Source organism: Pygocentrus nattereri, chromosome 11 (assembly GCF_015220715.1).
Source record: "Pygocentrus nattereri isolate fPygNat1 chromosome 11, fPygNat1.pri, whole genome shotgun sequence".
Lineage (NCBI taxonomy): Eukaryota > Metazoa > Chordata > Actinopteri > Characiformes > Serrasalmidae > Pygocentrus > Pygocentrus nattereri.
In genome coordinates, this window is record NC_051221.1 from 26285022 (window position 1) to 26307312 (window position 22291).

The 22291-nt window shown below is 40.1% G+C and overlaps 1 protein-coding gene across 3 annotated transcripts in view; it reads left to right on the forward strand.

The window, feature by feature from the left end:
* tln2b (talin 2b) overlaps positions 1-22291 on the forward strand; it is a 159865-nt gene that overhangs the window by 30443 nt on the left and 107131 nt on the right. For all 3 annotated transcript variants that reach the window (XM_037542618.1, XM_017708330.2, XM_037542619.1), the window contains exon 2: positions 9806-9854. The gene's annotated coding sequence lies outside the window, so the exon portion shown is untranslated. The remainder of the gene's footprint in view (positions 1-9805; positions 9855-22291) is intronic.

Genomic DNA, 22291 nt, shown 5'->3' on the forward strand with positions numbered 1-22291 from the left:
TGGGGGAATTTTATAATGTAATTTCTCTCAGAGTTCCTTAAACCTTGCACACAGACACTTAGGCTAGTTAGCCTAGTGCTACTGAAACACCTTGCAGACTGTCCACAGACCCCAGTAAAGGCATTTGAATACATTTTGAATATTCTCCTGCCTGATTTTTGCATTTCTACTATTAGCTCATGTAGTTTTTATGCCTGACCCAGTGATCCACCGAACACATGAATAAGTCATGCCATCTAGCCGCATATTTCATTTCTCTACCTTCATTAAGCTTTCTGCTGGCGTGTTTGTGTGCATTTCATCTTGGTGTGAAATACCAAAGGCTGATTGAAGTGCATGGCAGAAGTGCATCTAGAATTTAGGGATTTATCAGAATGGTGCTCTTTAGGTCATTGTATCATTAACAATGTTATAAATCAGAAAAAAAGCTGATCTGAGAGGTCAGCTAAAGGTCACTGCGGCTGTGGATTAGAATAGGGATCAGATTTTGTACACCAGTTTTCTAGACAGATTAAGTGCAGACAAAGATTTTCAGTGGAGAATTACTGTTCAGTGTAGTTTAGTCCAAGACTAGGCTTAATCTATGTCCTGGAAAGTCTCAGTGAGCTCAATATTCTGATCTACTTCTGACATTTACTGCACCCTGATGTGATGTATTATTCTTCTTTGCATATAATACATTGTTCAGCACAAAAACACACAGGTAATATGAAAGAGCTTACTGTAGCCTTTTTTATTAAAGTTAACTGTAACGAAAGCCCTAGGCTTATCATGCTCATAGAAGACTTCTGTTTTCAGCTGCATATGTTATATAGCTCTTCTTTTTTATGATCAGTCCCTCTATTATACTCTCATTTGATTTCTCCTTGTCCCGAATGTATTGCTGTACACCAGGTCTAGTATAAACCCCTCCCCTCTGATGGTGCTACACGTTAAGAAAGCTGCATGTCACTAGCATTTTATATAAAGTAATGGTTTGGGGAAATATCTGTTTCTCTAATTTTCAATTTTCCTAACCCAAAATGTGAAGCTGTGTTAAGGCTGGAATTTTGTCCGTATTTTTATTCTTAAAAACATTAAAATACCATCAGCAAAAGCAAGTCTATTTGAGCTTGCTTAACAAATTTACACTGTTTGCGACAAGCATGTGATGATTTTTGCCTGCAGTTTGCACAGCCCTAATTAATCTTGTAGCTCCAGCACAAAACTAAAAATGCTGCTCCAGACACTGAAAATGTCCTGGCTGATGGACTCTATTTGAGGAAAGGGGAAAATTGTGTAAATTAGATATTTCACCACACTGTTGCTTTAAAGGAATTCCTCTGATTTTCATAATTTAATTTTTGAGAAATAAAGTCATTAAGAGTGGTTTGCATTTAAATGGTTCATTGTAGAGAAACTTACTGACTCAGATTTCTTTAAAGTGGTGGTGAGAGAAACCAGGGGTCATAATGTCTACAGTGAGAAAATAGCTGGTTTTTATTTTACTATCCAGAACAACCAGAGAACCTACATATATATCTTCTGAGTTTTTATGTGTAATGTTAATAATTCTGAAATAGATGGAAATCTGAAAAGAAAATTTCTTTAGGTTCTGCCTTATGACACCCTACATAAACCTCTCCACCGTGAACAAATGGAAAAAAATGGTTTTAGGCCAAAACCTTAATCTAAAACTACTGTAAAACAGTATTTCAACCTAATTTGTAATCATTATGTGTAATAGCTTTTATGTGAGATTGCAACATTTCATACCTTGAAAAACAGACGTCTGGTTCCTGTTCCTGTAGTAAAGTTTGCCTAGATTTCTGGAGACTTTACATCAGAGCAAATGAAAAATAAATGGAATTTCCCTTTAATTACCTGATTAATGCACCACAATTAAAAGTCAATTACAGAAGTTACAGAACTTTAAGGCTGCAAGAGCTCTTGCACGGTATCCACCACATACCTGTGCATATATTTTTAGACCAAAGCAGTTCAGTAAAGAGCAGCTTTGTTTTAATTTTTTTCTCCATGTTTCTGCTAATCTGCTGTATAATAGACACAGCGGTGTGCTGGGTTGCTGGGATACGAGGCCGTTATTAAGAAGCAAGCTACGTGCGCGGCTTTGTGGATGTTAATGACTGGACCTTGGTGTACGCATGCTTTCTGTAATGAGACCCTGGCTCTTTAATAAGGTGAATGGGAGAAGAATACCGTGCGTTTGGCCTGTAGCTGGAGAGAAGCAGCCACTTAGCTAATTACTGCTTCTCCACAGCAGAGTCGGTGTTTATGAATTGTTTCTAGGCCCACTAGCTACTACGCCTCCCAACTGAAGATGCTCCGCAAGCATGGTGAAATGCAAGTCACCAAATTACAGACATAGACACTGAAGTGCTCTTCTGTTTCTGTCTGGTTTTTAGCCCAAAGAGCTCATTTGTAAGACACTATGTTCAGAGTAATAAGCACAGATGACTAGACAATTAGGTTACTTTTGCCAGGAGACAGGGACATTAAATGAGGCTAAGGAGCTCAGGGACTACTTGTAGTGACAAAGTTGTCTTTATTATAACATGAAGTATTTTTAAACCAGTTCATCTTTACCCTCTTCAAAGTTATGAGCTAAAAATCAGGTTGGCACACATGCAGATCCTTTCACAAGCTTTAAAAAATGACTGGGAAAGCACAGCACACCCGAGCAACAGGCTTTTTTTGGCGGAACGAGTTAATCAAAACAGCAGAGTACGTTGAAGAAGCGTAGCTCTAAATTTTTCAAAATGGCAGCTTAATTGTAGCGGTGTAATGGCCAAGCACAGCAGGAGCATGCTGGTGATTTGAGGCAGCCATGTGTTTTCAGTGGACCCCTCATGGTGAAGCACTAAACCTTTTGTCCAGCTGGCAGGACTGCAAACGGATGGTCCCTCCAGCAAGGAGGCAAAATTACAGCACAGATGAGATATCAGATTAGCTGGAGTGGCTGGCAGATCACGGTTAACGCCCTGCTGTAGGAACAGGGGCTTATTAGTTTGTCAACTTCATCAACATCAGGTCCAAGGGACGTAGTTGTTGTTTTTGTTGTTGTTTACATTGCCATCCTCTCTCCATCCTACTCTGTGGACTGCAGACAAGTCAATTCTAGTTACCACCAATGAATGAGTCAGCAATGAAATGCCATAAAACTAAACTGCCCAGTTCAAGATGTTACGCTGCTCATGTGCAGCTTCACAACAGTGGAATCAGTTTGTGTTCTACAGATACAATAAAGCTCTTGTACTTTATTTATTTTTATTAGCTAAAATTAATCATGTGCTCAGATACATAGGAGCCAAAAAATAACCATATTTGACTATAATTACGTGCACAAGTTGACTGCATCTGTATTCAGAACTGCAGAAAATAATAGAAAATGAAAAAAATGAAAAAGGTAAAGGAATATTTTACTGGCAGCTTGTTAAGTGGGTCTGTGTGTTATAGGAACTGCTCTATCAGACACTCAGCTGTTGATCCTAAATGAGAGCTTTAATTATTGTCTCATATTAATGGACACATGTGGCCCCTCTGTCAGTCAGCACCAATCTGTTTACAAGCCTGGCAAAGGCATAAAATAGCTTGTGTTGTTCATAAACATTTTTACAAACTCAATCCAGTGTTTACACTCAATAAGCACTCATGTACTCTATGACTGCTGCCAAAGTAAGTCCTACGTTCCCTATACATTCTTTTTTGGATCTTTTAGCTGACATGACTGAAAATGACCAGTTCTGCCTGATTTGGAAAATTGCTTGTATTTTCCAAAATATACATTTTACACAAATGTATGATAAAAAAAGACTACGGTATGATTCTGAGAAATGCATAATTGTCTGTTACAGTTTCATTACACAGATTATTAAAGGAAAATGATCACAAAATGTATAAAAGGGAAATCATAATATAGAAACTATAATATTGCATTATCAAATGCAGATATACAGGGCTGTGTGAAAGTCAGAGACCACCTTTCATTGAATTTATCTGAGATCAAAATGACCAAAAAATGATGTATGGAGAAAATTGGATCCCTAAAGATTGGTAGACCACCAAAACCATCAGATAAATGGTACTTAAAGCTATCATGTTTGAGAGAGAGGAGAAAATCAAACTCCACTCTTATTTCTGATCTCAACAAATCCACAGTGGTTTCTATCCATCCTTTCACTGTGAGAAGACAACTCAACACGATGAGTCTGAAAGGATGTGTAGCTGTCAAGAAGCTGATCCTGAAAAAAGAAAATTTGCAAATCAAACAAAGAAGCTGCTGCTGTTCTCAGAGTAATGGAGCCACAGAGTCCAGAGCTCAGTATCACTAAATGTGTTTGGCATTATTTGGATCATGAAAGCAGAAAAAGCAACCAGTGTCTTAAGTCAGAACTTTGGAGGTGTGGAAAAATATCCCTGTAGATTTCTTTGAAAAACTGAAAGCAGGCCTCAGTTTTTTTATTCAAAGCAAAAATGGGAGCTATAATAAGGACAAATACTGATAATAAATATATTCATGTTTCTGAGGCTTCTGTGTAATTGCCTGTTAAATGCACGTTGTACCTCATTCTGTACCTAGAATAGAAATAAATATACAGAAAATGATATATACTGTATATGTAGAAATGGAAAAGAACAAATGTACAGGGTGTTTTCTGCCTTCCACCTAAAGACCTCTGGGATTTAACCTTTTTTTTTTTTTTGCTTGGACAGAAATTCTGAATGAAATTACTGTACTCAATCATCCTCTTTAATGACACGGCACCACCTCCAGGTGTGTAAAGTAAAAGTAGAATATGGAGGCATGTTTTCACCACTGGCAGTTTTACATGTTTAGAACTGTATGTAGCATGTTGTTTCCAAAACTGCAGTGGTGTTGTATAAAAACTTGATATAGGTCTAAAAATAATAAAAACAATCCATCACTTCATGGCAGTGCTGTTGAGGATTGTATAACCCACCCAGCCTGATCTAGCTTTTGCATTCACGTCAGTCCTCAGTGACACTGCTTCACCCGTTCATTTATCACATCCCTGAATAGCGGCATCGCTCCTCCGGGGCTGAAGCACTGTATCCTTCAAACCCCAAACAAGGGGCTCATTCCACAGCACAGAAAGATTCCTTCAATACCCAGTGGGCCTGACGTCACAGAGTAGCCGCTAGCTGAACTGTGGTGTCGCCGCCGCTGACCCAGACAAAGTGTGGCTTTTATTCTCATAGCCTTGGATTCTTAAAGTCTTTGGATTGAGTCCCTGTGTTCTGGGTCTCAGAGCTACTGGTCCATATAGGTTTGACTGATGGGTTTTCTGGGATGTATGGAGGAATTTGGTCCTGGGGTACAATGCCTTCTCTTCTTGCCCTGGAACCTATAGAACAGCAAACACTCAAGCAGACATAACTGTGTGTATTGTTCCACTGTGTCACACAGATTTGTAAATTTGACATGTATAGATTTCCTGTACTCATATTGCATAAGTCTGTTGAACATTGCTGCTTTCATTTGAGATGTTCTGCAAATGCATATTATCCATGAGGAATGCTGTCATAATTCGTAGGCCTGAGTGACTTCCAGCTATTTGTGATTGCTACGAGACAAATGAGGAAAATGTTCCTTAGTCCTCTGAGGCTCCTTTCTTTTACTTTCTCTCTGTCTCTGTCTCTTCCTCTCTTTCGAGCCCACTCTGGAATGGACAGGCTACGAAATGGCTCTCTAGTGGTCCCTATGCTACAGCAGAAATTATAAATCATTGCACACTTTTATGGATTCATCTTGCAAAGTGTACAGAACTCTTCAAAGTGCAGCCTGGGCAGGAAGAGATGGGATCAGTGTATAGATGTTTCAGCAAGTGTGTTTAAAAGAGAGCACTCTTTAAGTGTGTTTTAGGCAAGGCTGCCCTGTCAGCGGCACCATCTCATCTCAAAGCCCTCTAGTCCACATCTTTCAGACAGTGCAGGGAACAGAATGTCATGCTGAATCTAGTGTGGAGTATAAGCATGCTATACAACCGCTTCTCATTTCCAGAAGGCTGAGAAACAGAAGGCAAGTCCTGTGAGCTGTGATTAAAGCTAACAGCAAGCTTTTATTTCATTGTTAAGTTTTGGTTGGAAACAAAAAGGTTAAATTCTTGACATGTCCAACGGAAAATTATCCAGTCTGGCTCGTTCAGCCCTGTGATATGTAGGTAGATACAGCCAACCAAGCTCTCCCATTGGTTAGGCTTTACTGAAGACCTACCACATCAGATTAACCACAAACATGATTAGGAATTGACAGTGGAATCATGTTTTGATTTTTTCAAAGGTGGGCGGTGCAATTTTGTGAAAACAAATGTAACTCAAGGCCTTTTGGAAGGCCAAGAGACCTCACTGACTGTGAATACGTGTGGTAGCCCAACTATTTAGATTCAGTCCGATGTTAGAAGCATTGAATACAGCAGCAGCCGCTCTATTCCAGCATCTTTAAAAAGGTCTAGGTAAAATATATGTTAATATGTTATGTAAAATGTCTTTAACAAAATTCAACAAACATGTTGAATCTTTATTGGCCAAAAATGTTCACGTGAACCAGCATTAACTTAGTGGTTAACATACGACTAGAATGCCACAGAGGCGCTATTGTCTTTTCTGTTTTTTGTTTTTTTTTGGCTGCATTTTGACATTTAAACGCTAAACTCAGCTTAACTCGAATAGTCAGCTTTCACCACTGGTACATTTTGAGGAGAGTGAGGATGCTGGAGTAGGATGTTAGATCATATCACATCTTTTAAAGCTGTAAGTAGTTGATTAGAGTGTTTCAAATTTGAAACGGTATGAAATGCATGTTCTCAATCATTTATTCTGATATTGACACCCGATCCTGATCTTTTCTAACATACTGCTAAGTAGATTAAACAATTGGGTGGCTGATGTTACAGTATCATCAGTGGGTTTTTCTTTTTTTACTGAACTTGTAAATGCTCTTTAAAATATGTTAAAATTTCATAATGAATGGTCAACACATGAAAAAAAAACTTCTGTCTTCCACATTTAAGATAAGAATTTTATTCCTTCCCCTTTAAACTTGTCATTTTGGAGTTATGAGATCTGTTCTGATGGTGATGACACACTATAGCGTTGCTTTATTATAAATTATATCACAATCTCAGCACACATCTCAGGCAACATCAGCACTTGTAGAACAATCCGATTTGACTTATTTACCAATTATTTATTTTTTCCTTCTGTTCATTGTATTTGTAATATTGCTAATATTCTAATATACAGCTTTTCACATTTATTACTATTTTTGTCATTTCACCCACCCCTGTGTGCTGATCATGGTGAAGTCCTGTCTTTATGGACAATGCAGAGCCCTTCCTTCTCTCAGAGTGTGCAGTTCATCACCTAAATAAGTCAATAATCTAAATTGACGTAGGCACCATTTAATTTGTATATCATTCCGTTTGTTTTCGGATGATTCAATACTGTTCTCTTCCACTCAAACAAGAAACTTTGTTGTGCTACCAGGCATCAATATTGCTCTTGCTAAAAGCCTAACATTTGGCAGCATCCACAGTGTTTGTGTTTTTGTTTGTCTTTTCCTATGAGGATTCTTTGTGCTGTGTCCAGATAGATTGGGTAATACGCAGGCCGTATTAAGTTTCACCAGCCGCAGCAGAAAAGCAAGCTGTCATTTCCCTCGTTTTACAGCATCTTACAGCACTGCCTCTCGATGGCCTAGTGTATATCTTATCTTTCAGCCGCTGATTCAACTGTGCCTCCAAAACTCGTAAATACTTACAAACTGTTTACATAAACACTTCTTACCCTTCATCATGACATTCTTCCCTGCCTTCTTTACGATCCAGCGGCACTGCTGTCCTCTTACAAGTTTATACTTACACATATACAATGTACAGTTTCCTCCTCCATTCTGTCCATGAAACTTTGGCATGTTGAGGTTGGCTGAGTTGTGTAATTGGTTGTTTACTGTAGCTGCAGTCAGAGCCTTGCTGCAGTTTGGAACTTTTTGAGCATTCCCTGATACCCAGAATCCTCTCTTCTCTGCTCAGACAGCAGGGAATATAGTTGTCTTAGTTACTGATCTGAGAAAAGCTTTGGTATGTTTCACACTATGGTTAAGTTTAGAAGAAGCTGTTTCTAGAGCAGAGTAAATAGGCGAGTGCTGTCTAGAATCGGCATGCTGAGCATCTAAGTCTGTGCTGAGTATCGGCCAGGCCTATAAGCTCATTACAGTAATCAGGTTAAAGGGATGGGTTTTTGGGAATGACTGGGCCTCAGGCTCTTTCCCTTTGGCTACTCGCATTACTGGGTGTCCCCTGCTAAGGGAATAGGGACAGAGCCCCCACATCATCGTTCCTACCTCTTTCTAACCTCTTCTCTACCTCCCTACCTCTCTGGAGTCTTTCTCCAACCTTTTGCAAACATCACAAATTCTATCCAAATTTCTGCAATCTCTTCCTTATGTCTCTCCAACATAAATCCAGCCTCTTCCGTACCTCTCTCCAACATAACTCCAACCTCTTCCTTACCTTTCTCCAACATAACTCCAGACCCTTCCTTACTTCTCTCCAACAAAACTCCAGCCTCTTCCCTACCTCTCTCCAACAAAACTCCAGCCTCTCCAATATAACTCCAGCCTCTTCCATACCTCTCTCCAACAAAACCCCAGCCTCTTCTTCCCTACCTCTCTCTAATATAACTCCAGCCTCTTCCCTACCTCTCTCCAATCTTCCTTACCTCTCACCAACAAAACTCCAGCCTCTTCTCTATCTCTCTCCAATATAACTCCAGCCTCTTCCCTACCTTTCTTCAAAATAACTCCAGTCTTTTCCTCACCTCTGTTCAACTTTTGTCCAGCCTCTTTCTTAACTTTTCCAACTTCACTTCAGCCTCTTCCCTAACTCTCTTCAGTATAACTCCAGCCTCTTCCCTACCTCTCTTCTGTATAACTCCAGCCTTTTCCTCACCTCTGTTCAACTTCACTCCAGCCTCTTCCATACCTCTCTTCAACTTTTATGCAGCCTCTTCCTTACCTTTTTCCAGCTTTTCTCCAGCCTCTCCTCTACCCATCTCCAACTTTTCTACATCTTTCTATTTTTTCTCCAGCCTCTTCCTTACTTTTCAACTTATTTTCAAGCTATTTCCAACTGCAGCCTTATCCCTAACTCTTTCTATTTTTTTCAACCTCTTTGCCGCCTCTTTCCAGCTGTTCTCCAACCTCTTCCCTTCCTGTTTCAAGAATTTCTCCAACCTCTTCCTTAACTTTTTCCAACTTTACTCCAGCCACTCAATACAGCTTCTTTCCAAGCCCTCCCTAAACATCTCTCTCCCTCTCTGCAGCTTTTCTCCAAAACTCCCAAACCTTTTCCCTATCTCTCCCCAACCTTTTCTCTACAGCTTCTGTACCTCTCCATCTTTGTCCGTCTTCTTCTCAATTTCTCCTCATTGTTTCTTGCGCTAATGACTGGCTAAGATGCTGACGCAGGGGGCCACAATAGTACCGAAGATGGCATAATGAGCAGATTGTAGAAGTACAACTCTTGAGAATAAAACACAAACATATGACTGCAATGGCAACAAAAGCACATTAGTTTATTTCATTAGCATATCATGGGTATGCAGTTTTGAGTCTAGTATTTAAGCTGCAGCTTCTGTAGATTTGGAGTGAGTCTGTTTCACTTGCAGGCTGTCAAGTGCTATTAGCAGAAAGTCCTCTGTTCAAGAACAGTGATTCAGCAGGAATCTAGTGTCAATCCTGCTGATCTCCTTCCTGTTCCTAACTGGCTTTTTGTTTTATTTTCAGCCGTGGAGAGCCCCTGAGGTCTGTCGCCATTGTATGTCCAAACAATAAGGTAAGACTCAGTTGCTTCTAATCTTTAGAGAAGTGTAATTATTTAATTAATGAGCAGAGTAAAAGAGAGTAAAAAGCGCAGTTGGGTTTCAGCTTTGTTGTGCTTTTTGTTTTTAAACCCCAGTTCCCCAGTTGTTCGTTCAGTTTTGCAGTCAGCTGGACCAGGTGTTCTCAGTTGAAGAGTATGCAGTATTGCTGGTGATTAGTGTTAAATGTCACAGTCAATGAGCGCTGACTCTTTCGGAGAGTTGGTAATGAAATTCAGGAATCTTTTGTAGCGCCTAGCGGGGGCCCAGTGCTCTGAATAGTCCAGCTCTGCTCAAAATGAGGCCTTATGCTCTGTTGACTGGAGCCAAGCGAAAGCCACCGGCCCTGGGAAAGGCCCAAACTCCGGTTGCCATGGCAACCTGCGGATGTGGCGTACGAAATAGTGCCGCCTGCGAGCCGCTAACAAAGCGTGGCAGCATCCTTCCCTCCTTCACGTGCTGGGGCTCTAATCCTCCGGCTGCTCTGTTTCTCTCTCTCTTTCTCTCTCTTGCTTTATCTCTCTATTACTACCACAAGCTCTGTGGAAGCAGAACTCAAACAGCCCTTTGCTCTTTCTCCAGGGCTTACAGCAGAAGTTCTCCCCTGTGGTCTTCATAGACATTTTGGTTGCTGCTGTGGCAGAAAACGCACAGCCAGCTGTACAGGGAGACTGGACTATAGCCCCACCAACAGGGCTTTGTAGTGCAAGGGACATCTCAGCCCAGTTCAGCTGTGAAGGCTTTCAGGGAGCCAGTATAAATGCACTCCAGTGGTTTAGTAGTCTGGGAGCTTATGAGGCATGCCGCTGTTTGATAGCTCTCTGCCTGTTAGTGTGTGTTATTCACACATTGACAGTGATCATCTGGAGCTGGACCACGACCGGCACGGATAAACGTCCTTGCTGTATTTACGAGCTGTGCTCCTTGGTACGTTAGTGTGGATGTTTTTGTCTGTGTAGGGGCATCTATTAAAGACATGTAGAATCAGGAAGCAGTCCTGTTGGACTGACAGCCAGGAATTTCTCTGTTGTACTTCAGACCCGCCCTAATTGCACATGGTCCGACAGAATCCTACGCCTTCAGGAAAGCTCTGTGAAGTGAATAATGCGTTGGAAGAAAAGCTGTTGTTTTCACCTTTTCCAGCCAATTTAAACAGTTGATTTTTCAAACGCTTTTCAGCTGCCACACGCACACACACATCCACTTAAAAAGCTGTGTATTTAGGACCCTCTGTGCTTATGAAATAATGGATCTGTAAGGTTTGCCTTGGACTCCTAGCGTTTGCTTTTCATTTCTGTCGTGAGGTCTGGATGTTGACCAATCATTAATCATCTGGAGAGGGAGCATCCTGTGAGAAAGGTGCAGGACTAATTGAGTGTGGGGGGAAGGAGTTGTGCATGAGTGCTTTATCTACTGGCTGGCCCAGCTGTCTCATTTGGGTTCTGTTTGGTTACCTCGGCTCTCTCTCCACAGGAGGAAAGTTTCACTTTGTTTGCGGGCCAAGTGTGCACTGTGTGTGCGGGTAATTGGTAGGTAAGAGTAATGAGTTGTGGCGTGGAGAGGAGTGGACGCACAGGCAGGGTTGTGTACTGTAGCAGGATGAAAGGGAACCAGCTGAACTCCACAAACAGACCTGTTACTGTAGACCTGGACACTAACCCTGTTATTCTGAACTTTAAGTGAAGTCTAATTCAACTCCTACCATAACCTTAGGTGATGAGGGAACATTTTGATTATTACTTGGGATGTAATGATGTATCGTGACATGGTGATATCATGCTGCAAAACTGTGCATTAAAATGTGCATTGTGGAGATGTGCAGTGCGTTGTGGAGGATAGACATTTTAGTAATTATGTTGTCTAATGCACCTGCATTGTTTGTACAACATGATTATATCATATTATGTCATATTTTTTCTTCAGTTGAATTTTGTTCAAAATAATGTGACAATACTGAATCCCAGCATTGAGAATTAAATCATAGCCTAAATATATCGTTGCAGCCTTAATTCTTATTGTCATACTAGTGATGCACCAAAATGTAAATCTTTGGCTAAAGTCAAAATGGAAAATTCAGGACACTCAAAAACAACTGACATTAAATTTAAAATAGCATAACATAAACATACTAATATTATTACAGTATGTAGGCTACAGTGTGTGCCACAAAATCCAACATCATTGACAACAGAGAACAGTTGTTCATTCAGGGCAAAGAATTCCATTATTTATTTTTTATACTTTGCACTTTTGCCCTGCTGTTTGAGAAGTTTTTCTTAATTTTAAGAGCTGTGGCTGCAGTCCATGCCAATATACTCCTTTCTGCTTCTGATGTTTTGCTGTATTCTGTGTATTGAATGGTGTGTCCTTTTTTCAAGTGTTACCAAACCTACAGTGGAGAACTTGGGTGGTGTTTCCTTCTTGATATTTAGGATGAACAGAGATTATAAATCGCTTGTCTAACGTCCCTCATAGAAACTGTGAAGTAGTTCCACATGGCTGACATTTTCACTGATAATCTTCTGCTACTCACAACTTTAAACACATCTACACTGACCAGCTCAGGAAAGCTAAGGAAACATTTTTTTGTCTGTATTTTTCATTTTCATTACCAAATTGTTGTGTAAAAATTTTGAGACCTATTTAATCTTTGTTTTTTTTTTTCTGTAAGTGGTCTAAAGTGGTCAGATTAACCACTTAAACTGCAAGGTCTCGTTTGTAGACTCACGTTTCAATGCCTTGTTCTCCTAACTGTGAAAATTACATTTTAGTTTTACTTGTAGTTGCCAAATAGTCTTGAGATTAATAATAGAATATTAAGTGTGCAGGGAAATGGGTCATACATGCAGGTTATAGAGGCAATAGAGTGGTCACTATCAATATTAGTAATCATGTCACCTACTGGGTATTTTCACAATAAATTAAGCAATCTGTCTTTTAAAAAAGCCAAATAATATCAATGGACTCAACAACCCTCTGAAAGATTTGAGAGTACAATCTGGTAGAAGATGGCATTAAAACAATGAAATGTGGTATATGAAAAGATGTGTCTATCAGTCTCTATAGTGTGTTCCAGAAAGAGGCAGCAGAGCAGAGTTTCAAATGAACATTATGAGCATGCAAATCATAATCACTGCTTGATCATAGAAAATGTATATTTGAATGAATACATACATTTTTAGTTTAATGGAGCAATCATAACTGTCCTACTTTCCAGTCTGATCCAGTTCTATGCAGTGTGGTCTGGAACGGTGCATAATGCAGGCAAGTAATATGAGCTTTTTGTGTTGGTGTTCTCAAGTCTTCTGTCCCTTCTCCTCTGCTCTCTGCAGGAGCTCTCCTGCACTGAGGCAGCTAAGAAGAGGTGACAGACGGCTTTCCCCAGCCGCTCTTTCAATTTTTTACACCTGGTCAGGACAGATCAGACTCATTCTGCCCAATCACGCCTGCCTCCCCTCCAGTCTCTCCACAGGAGTGCTGCTCACAGTGGAAGTTGTCGAGGCTGCCTCTGATTTTAGTACTTACTTGTGCTTCCAGGTGAAAGCCGTGGAGTTTACTCAGGGATTCTTGAGTTTAGAGAACTTGCATGTGTTGTGGGCATGCAAATGGTTAAGTTAGGCATGAAGCCTGAAGCGCGTAGACACACACATACACACAGACGCACACTCAGTGGTGTGTTTTCCTCTACGTCATGTGCAAGAAGAGAACAGATAGATGAGCTGTCATGGCAACAGTGTAGGAATGGAGCATGATGGTAGGAAAAATACATCCAGCATGCAATCCTATCCCCTTATCAGCAAACTTGCTCAGCTTTGCCTCCAGCAGTAAGATGGTGCCTCTCCACATCAACAAAACTTTCAGTGTACAATAAACAGCAGCCCACCCTTCTGAGAAAGACCACTAACTAAACTAATACCATAAATCTGCTAACACTGCTTCCATGCTTAGCAGCAGCATCTTCATCCTGCTTGTCTTAAGTTCTGCCCCATTTCCTCTGTAGGTGTTTGGATATGGGATCATTTCACTGATGGTATCCAGCAATAAATCCTTCGTCATCATGCCTATTTGATTTCTCTTCCCTAAACACTGGACAATAAATTGACCCAGAAACCAAAACTATGTTACTATGAATTAATGATGAATTGACAGTTTAATCACCTTTGCTCTTGAATATTCACATTTAAAATGATTTGTATTCAGATATCTTAGTAAGAAATAATTTTATATTGTTGTGAATAACAAAACAAAATACAGAATGTTTAACAGTCATACATATCTGATTGTTCAGTTGCTTCAGATGATTCTTGTGTTTTGTGTGGGGGTGCACAAGACAAAAAATGACAAACTATAAATAAATATTAAATAAGCTGTCAAAGTGTCAGTTTTTTTCAATTTATTTGAATGGCAATGAAAATGAGAAAAATGAAATGGCAATGAAAATGAGAAAAATATGGAGGCTGTCAGACTAGCTCTGTCTGACAGATGTTACAGCACATCCTGTGTGCATAGAACCATTTACAACCATTTACAACCTCTATGACACAAATTTCCTCTCTTCCTCTCCATGTTTAAAAGCCATCATGCATCCCACCCATCTTCTGTTCCGTTTCTCCTCAGTTCCTGCTCCATCATGTCTTATTTTGTCAAGGGCTCAGTCCTACTCCACCTGACAGCACAATCAGCAGCTTGACGCTGGAGCCCCTGGCCTATTCTGAGCTATCTTGCCTGGGCTGAATGCTCCTCCCTGCACAGCCTCTGTTGGATGATTGCACTGATCACTGATTAACTGACCATGCCCTGTGCCTTCCGAAACTACTCACATATGGCTAGTGGTCTAGAGCATGTTGCTCAGCACTGATGGCCTATGTGTTGGACAAGTAACCTTAGAGGAGAAAATGAGAAATGCCTTCTGTAGTGTTAAGGTCACATGTGTTTTCCTTGCACCTGGATCAGCAGTGATGCATTTGCCTTTGGCCTCTATTTGTATAATGCATTAGTCCTCTGTTCATGCGTGCTGGTAATTTCACTACTGATCAAGTTGTGTTCCTTGCTGTGGATTATTGCTCTAGACTTAGAACAGCTGTAGTGGGTTTATGTTGGTGCTCCTTCTGTGCATGCAAATTTTTGATCCCAGTCGTAGAACTATAATTAGAAATATGATACTGTTTTTAATGCAGTATCTGTCAAGATTGTGCTAGAGCCAAAGATATTTCTTGCTGTAGTCCTTTAAGTGGCTTTGCTCCTCTTTAGTGCTGCATTGTCCAGTGAGAACCAATCACACTTTAAGTCAAGTCAAACTTTATAGGCCATGTGTGAGGAACAAAATACAGCATGCAAAAATTTGGGCACTCCTGAGTATGTTTTGTGGCTTTTCTATGCGGAAATCAGTTAACAAATCTTCTACACACTTCTGCACATTTGCTGAATTTAACATATTGGAAAAAAAAACAAACATAAAATGTGGTCTGTGCAAGTTATGGAAAGTTTTATATTTTATGTTTAATTTTTTTCCCCCAATATGTTAAACACAACAAATGAATGTAAATTTTGCACAAAAATTTACAGAAACGCTGGCTTCCTATAAAGTATGTATTAGCTTATTTTCACTGGGAGCCTCCAGTGGTCCAACATTTTAGATGTGACATTTGGACTCTTTGCTATGAGCAGCCATGAAGACTTTGAAGTACAGATTGCAGAGTGCATGCCCCTGGCCTAAAGGCATACAGACTCACACACATAGACTAGCTCTGTTAAAGAGGATAATGGTCTCTTTTTTAGCCTCATAAGAATTCACAGAATGTATGGTGGACTGTTTGGTAGAACTACTACTACCACCAGGCCTGTCGTCAGGGGGTCATTTAGTGGGGCAGTGCCCCACGAACCAATTCTCAAGCCCCATTAAACCCACTGTTTTGTAAATGAAATAGCCCTGCAAGCTACATATGCCTGATATAAAAGGGTACATCGATTTAGGAGGGTCTACATGCATCACTTTATACTGGCTACATTTTAACAATGTGCTATATGTTCTGAGAAGATATATTAGCAGACCGATTTACTAAATGAGCAGAGTTTTGTTGAATTTCTACATGTGTCTCTCCCATTAATTCTCTTCTAAATGCCATGAGGACCACCACTGTGGATTTCTCACCTTGCATGTTCCTCTTTTTTTTCCTGACACATGGATGGGCTGCCCTCTGGTTTTTGGATGCCCCATTAATGATTTAGATCTTGCCCCTGTACTTGACTACTACCACTGCTGCTACTACAGTCTTAAAAAGTAGGGTTATTTGGAGTGATGCCGTAGAATAGAAAACGAATTCAGGATTCCTAAAGAACCTTTCAATAAATGGTCCTTTTTATATATATATATATATATATATATATATATATATATATATATATATATATATATATATGACCATTTTATAAGTGTGAATATGAAGAACCTTTTTTTAAGTGTAAAGAACCAGTGTAAAGGTCCAGACATGCACCGATACAGAAATAGTGGGCTGACGGCGATGCTGAAACATAAACATTTGTAAAATTAAGAACTTGGGACCTTAGCATTACAGAGAAACATGTACGTGTTGTACATGGACACAAATGCAGTAAAATCAATAACATAGAGATATTTTAGCACAGTAGCCCAGTATCTAAACCAGTGGCTTCCAAACCTGGTTCTGGAGAGCCACCTTCCTGCAGAGTTTAGTTCCAACCAGTATCCAATAAGCGACCAACTATTTTTATGTATACAGGATGTCACCAGTGGGGCTCCATAGGATACTGATATATTTGGATATCATCATGCATCAGAAGGTTCTACACTAATTAAAATACTTTTCCTAAAGCTGTATGACCAAGCCAAACATTTCAATCAGTAATGCATGTTTATTGTTATATCATGTACACTGTAATATTTAGCCAATTAGGGATTTCAGACAGAATAACGTGGTATGGCTAACAATAGTATATGTGAAACTAGTACATATAGTATATAGAATAGTATGTGAAACATTTATAGTTGTTGTTACACTGTATTAACATTTGGATAATTTTGGTGCTCATGTATGCCATATTGAAGTAGTTAACAGGGACAGGCAGCAGCCAAGTTGTAGCCTGAGGAGATAGCAGCGCTGTAATATGTGCACACACAGACATACATGTAGAACACTTGCTTTTATTTCAGAGCCACAAATACTAATTTGTATATTTCTTTAAGTCCACGTAACCTCTGCCGTTCTTATGGTCGCTTTGTGTTTGTGAAACACTGTGGAAATGTTCTCTAGCTGATAGAACATTATTGTAATTCCACAGCATATCATCCAGTGCAGCATGCACTAGTCAGCTGAAGAGGATGGCAGGAGAATGGAGGACAGTGCATCCGTAATTGAGTCTTCTTTTGTTTTTCGAAGAAGAAGCGAGAACACAAATAGCTCACGCAACAGGACAATATTTCTGCTTGATTTGATTACATTGCTGTGAGTGTATTTTGATGTTTTGCTTTTGAGGCAGCAGGCTGAAGGCCCTAGCCCCTTTCCCGTTGAATGGCAGCTGCTCTGACAGTGGAGTGAGCAGGCTATGGATGGCCAGAGTTAGAAAACATCTTCCCAGGCTGATGGATAATGTCAGCTGTCTGCCACACATCAAAAGAGAATCCTCTATCTCTTTTTCTCTCCATTTCTCTCTCTCTGCTGTGTCTGGTAAATAGATTGGAGGTTTTGTTGCCTTCTGAGCCACGGTGTCATCAGTTTGAGTGGATGAATCTATGATGCCTGGTTGTGTGTGTGTTTTTGAGTACATGAACACATGTCAGTCACAGAGTGTGCGCCACTCAAAGTCCTTTTTTATGCTGTTGCCCCCAACAGTAGAAAGTTGGGACACACTGATACGGGAATTGTAAAATTTATTTGTGTAGGGTTAACATGCAGAAAAATATATAACATTCTGACATTTTAGCACAGTAACCCAGTGTCACCTGAAAGTTCTGCTTATCAAGAGTATGAGAAATATGTCAAAAAAGTCAGTCTCTGTCAAATATCGGTCAAAACTAAACATCTGTCCGATGCCAGTATTTTTTCAAGCAATTATCTGCCTATATTGATATGATTCTGATCATTTAAATACTCAATATGTATTCGTTTTGCTGGTATTTATTTCCTTATTTAGCTTTCAGAAGCTAATTCTAGAACATTTTTATGAATTTTTTAGCTGCCTAAAATGTCTTCTTGTAATTACAGCACTTTTCCTTTGTTACAAGATGACACAGTCTTGTGACGCAATCCTTATTGTCCAGCTTGGCTTGCCCTCACACAAAAAAGGCCATTTCTGAGTGATGGACTTTAATATTAGGCCATTAAAAAAATGATGTCATGCCCAGATAACCTAAAGTGTGAATACCACCACACTTCTCTCTACGATTTCATGATGTCATCCCTTTCCTCTGAATGACAGAAGCAAGATGGCAAACCATGTGTAAACAAAGAGAATTAACTAAATACATGTTCGTTTTTGCCTGAAGTTTTGACTTTTAACCAAAATTCAAGTGAAGAAGCTGAATGTGTTCTTAGTCGATTGAGAGATGGAGACAAACGGAGACAGCAGGCAGTTTAGCTGATTCCCAAGTTGTGATCCACTAAGTTGTGATTGACCATAAATCTATATAAATCTTTAAAGGTTTTACATATCTCACAGAGTTCTCAATCCTGAAAAATATTTGTTTGAACGTGGATCACTAAGTTAGCAGTGGAACATGACCTTACCCATCTGTTCAGTTAAACAGACTATGACCATATCACTGAACGTACTTCTGCATCTCTGCCACCATTTAGGTAATCAAGACTCCAGTCAGACTCATCTGTTATCTGATATAATGTTACAGCACATCTGTCTCTCTGCATGTTTGGGAAATCCATTGTAAAAAGGGATGAGTAAATGTGTAACTATTAGTTTAGTCTCATCCTCAGACTCTTTGCAATCTTTTGCACGCAAAGCTGGCCTTAATAATTGGGTTTTGTCAGTTGCGTTCTGATTGGCTATCTGCATGTTCATGTATACACACTCCCACACTTCACTTAATATTGAACTACAAACAAAGTTTTGTATTTTTAGTGAAATAGTCAGCAACAGCAAACAGCTTTCTTCACCGGACATTGTGATGAAAAAATGGGCACACGTGTGTGTGTGTGTGTGTGTGTGTGTGTGTGTGTGTGTGTGTGTGTGTGTGTGTGTGTGTGTGTGTATATTTTTTTTTTTTTGCAGTCATGGGCTGGAGGTTAGAGAACCAGCCTCGTGACCGGAAGGTCGCTGGTTCGATCCCCAGAGCCGACAGCACATGACTAACCCCCAACTGCTCCTCGGGCGCTGTGGATAGGGCTGCCCACCGCTCCGGGCAAGTGTGCTCACTGCCCCCTAGTGTGTGTGTGCTCACTAGAGTGTATGTGGTGTTTCACTGCATGGATGGGTTAAATGCAGAGGTGAAATTTCCCCATTGTGGGACTAATAAGGTAATCTTAATCTTAATATAATATACAACCCCAATTCCAATGAAGTTAGGACGTTGTGTAAAACAAATAAAAACAGAATACATTGATTTGCAAATCCTTTTCAATCTATATTCAATTGAATACACTACAAAGACAAGATATTTAATGTTCAAACGGATAAACTTTATTGTTTTTTGCAAATATTCACTCATTTTGAATTTGATGCCTGCAACATGTTCCAAAGAAGTTGGGACAGGGGCATGTTTACCACTGTGTTACATCACTTTTCCTTTTAAGGGAACTGAGGACACTAATTGTTGAAGCTTTGTAGGTGGAATTCTTAATAACACGTGCAGAATGTGGCTTGGCATTGTCTTGCTGAAATAAGCAGGATGTCCCTGAAAAAGACGTTGCTTGGATGGCAGCATATGTTGCTCCAAAACCTGTATGTACCTTTTAGCATTAATGGTGCCTTCACAGATGTGCAAGTTACCCATGCCATGGGCACTAACACACCCCCCATACCATCAGAGATGCTGGCTTTTGAACTTTGCGCTGATAACAATCCAGACAGTCCTTTTCCTCTTTGGCCAGGAGGACACGACGTCCATGATTTCCAAAAACAATTTGAAATGTGGACTCGTCAGACCACAGGACACTTTTCCACTTTGTGTCAGTCCATCTCAGATGAGCTCGGCCCAGAGAAGCCGGCAGCGTTTCTGGGTGTTGTTGATATATGGCTTTCGCTTTGCATGGCAGAGTTTTAACTTGGACTTGTCAATGGATCAACGAACTGTGTTCACTGACAGTGGTTTTCTGAAGTGTTCCTGAGCCTATGTGGTAATATTCGTTACAGAATGATGTTGGTTTTTAATGCAGTGCCGCCTGAGGGATTGAAGATCACGGGCAATCAATGTTGTTTTTCTGCCTTGCCACTTGCTTGCAGAGATTTCTCCAGATTCTATGAATCTTTTGATGATATTATGGACTGTAGATGATGAAATCCCTAAATTCCTTGCAATTGCACGTTAAGAAACGTTGTTCTTAAATTGTTGGACTATTTGCTCATGCAGTTGTTCACAAAGTGGTGAACCTTGAGCCTTTCAGGGACGCTCCCTTTTAACCCAATTAACCTGTTCACCTGTGGAATGTTCCAAACAGGTGTTTTTTGAGCATTCCTCAACTTTCCCAGTCTTTTGTTGCCCCTGTCCCAACTTCTTTGGAATGTGTTGCAGGCACCAAATTCAAAATGAGTGAATATTTGCAAAAAACAAAGTTTATCCGTTTGAACATTAAATATCTTGTCTTTGTAGTGTATTCAATTGAATATAGGTTGAAAAGGATTTGCAAATCATCATATTCTGTTTTCATTCATTCTGTTTTCATTCATGTTTTACACAACGTCCCAACTTCATTGGAATTGGGGTTTTATATATATCTGTAAGACTTTCACAATCAGAGAGCTGTGGTCATCATTTTCCATGTCAGTCAAGCAGCCTCTTCCTGCCACTGTAGGTGGTCCTTTGCCCCATTATGCAATGAAAACACTAGACCTTTTTTTGATCGGCAAAAGTTTGGCTTGCTTCTGTAATATTTACTGAAAACTGGAATATTTTGATTTAAAAAGTCACTAAAACAAACAAATGGGCCCTGGATTCTGATATTATCATGCATCAAGCTGAATCTTGGGCTGTGTAAGTTTGTGTATATTGTGTAATGGAGAAATATAGTGTGGAGGAGTTCTGAGTAGGCTGGTCCTCTGAGTTTTCACTGGAACTCTTTCCATCCTCGGCCCGCGCTAAAGCTGAGATTGGGGCCGGACACACTCTGTGGCCATGACGACCCTTCCTGGGTGTGTTTGTGTGTGACTGAGTATGTGCAGCTGTCAGGGTGGAGCAGCACTGAGGTTTTCTTCTGCTCTCTCTCTCTCTGTATGCTTCTATGTCTCTCTGTCACTTTCTGTCTGTCCTCAGAGTTCTAAGACTGTAATAAGATAAGAAAGGATTTGAATGAATTATGTGTTCTCAGCCTTCAGTAGCAGGTCTTAATGAATCCTCTCATGGATTTTCCTGTTCCTCTCGTTCTCTCTTCCATAATCACAACCTTAGACTAATTAATGGGGGAGTACCGCTTTGAAAATAAAGGACAATAAAACCAGCTTCACTGAATTCAAGCTAAAAATGTGCATTTGTGTGTGAGAGAGATTAAAAGTGTAAACATCTGCATTTGGGTGTGTATCGGTTTCCTGGCCTAGCCCAGTTGCTGGTCAGACACAAGACTGCTCCCTGTTCTTTACTTATTAGAGTAGTTCTTTCACGAAAGTCTTTGAAGCTGTTTAGAAGAAATCATAATAAATCCCATCATCTCTTTTAGAAGCTCCAAAACCCACAATAAGGCTTTACTTTTGGCCTTACACTGTAGTTGGAAATTCTTGAGGCAATTGCTTATGTGATATTGAAAGCACATGACCCAGTGCACCCATTGATTGGTTTTAGCAATGCTACTCTCATCAAAGATTACAAATTGCCATATGGTTGAGGAGGAATGTCTTTGGAGAAAGAGAGGGAGAGAAAGAGCAAAAGGAAAGAGAGAGTGAGCAAGAGAAAGTGAGAGTGAGAGATTGGGGGGTGGGGGGGTTTGCTCAGTGGATCCATGTGTGATAGTGCTGGAGGACGTTCTACTTTGTGGGGTATTTTTAGCGTAAAAGGAGCTGCTTTTTTTCCTCCATTCCCTGAGACAAGGGCAAGATTCATCATTTCTGTCAGCCAGCCAGGCCTGACACTAAAGTGACCCCATACAGCAGAGTTTTAGAGCTCAAACCTATCTGCACTATCTGTGCACTTGTCTTTATTAGTCTAATGGAAGACAAATTATTGTTTATGAAGTTAAATACTAACTAGTGAGTACCAAGCAATTGCTATCTCTGC